At 32.5% G+C, this 892-nt stretch overlaps 1 long non-coding RNA gene across 1 annotated transcript; it reads right to left on the bottom strand.

Moving 5' to 3' along the window:
• Window positions 1-5: 5 nt before the first annotated feature.
• LOC117112915 lies at window positions 6-892 on the bottom strand. The gene is made up of 3 exons (XR_004446108.1): window positions 857-892; window positions 195-344; window positions 6-98 (listed from the first exon to the last, which is right to left on the bottom strand). It is a non-coding gene; the product is annotated as an uncharacterized LOC117112915 (long non-coding RNA).

The following is an 892-nucleotide window of genomic DNA, read 5'->3' as shown; positions in this document are numbered from 1 at the left end:
TTCTGGTTTACTTCATTTAACCAATCACTGAATTCTTGGCAAGCATCCAAAAACAACTGATGAATAGCAACATTTTCCTCACCTCTTGTCACAAGTTCCTAGAAATTTTTATTTAAATTTTGAAAATTTGTTTAATTTTCTGTTATTCAACATATAAATTCAACTAGTTTTTTTAAGGAATAAGAGTGAGATACCTGAGCTCTTGTCACTGTTTCTTCATATCGGTTGGATACTTCTTTGAGTTCAACAGTTATGTTATCTCCACTGCCTGAGTGCTCAAGCTTCTCTGCTTTTTCAGTTAAAGAAATTACATTGCTAAAAGATGAAATATCTTCTTGCAAAGCCTATAATCAAAAAAAGAATATTTTGTTAAAACCTTGTTCCTCTCCATTTTTGAAATCCTGTATCTGCACATACCATTCTATCCCTATTTTACCCATTGCAACTAGTGCATTTTAGATATCTACAGTAAAACTGTGCAAAAAAAATTAACAAGATAATTTGAAATGCTGATTAAGAAAGGTGATGAGGAATTGCAACACAAACAGATTAGTTGTGGACGTTGTGAACACATGTTGGCAACCAATATATTCACTAAATAGCACAAAAAAAAAATCACAGAATCCATCATCCGTTATTTCTTTGCCAGTTGATGGGGTATAAAGTAGGTAGAATAAACAATACTTTCCCTGTCACTTCAGTGGCAGGCCTGCAGGTGACAACTTCTCTGACAGTATATATCTACAGAAATTAAAAGAACTGGCACCTCATTCTTGGTGTGAAAGCAAAGAACTGTACATTGTTATATATAAGTTATCTAAAGCAATTATAAAATTATAATCTCTCATAAACTTACTTTGCATTTTCCAAGGAAGTCTCTTTTGGCATTCAA

The sequence above is a fragment of the Anneissia japonica genome, unplaced genomic scaffold (genome assembly GCF_011630105.1).
Source record: "Anneissia japonica isolate Jap-2015-1 unplaced genomic scaffold, ASM1163010v1 scaffold8125_len892_cov129, whole genome shotgun sequence".
Classification (NCBI taxonomy): domain Eukaryota; kingdom Metazoa; phylum Echinodermata; class Crinoidea; order Comatulida; family Comatulidae; genus Anneissia; species Anneissia japonica.
This window is presented reverse-complemented; position numbering and strand designations above follow the sequence as displayed.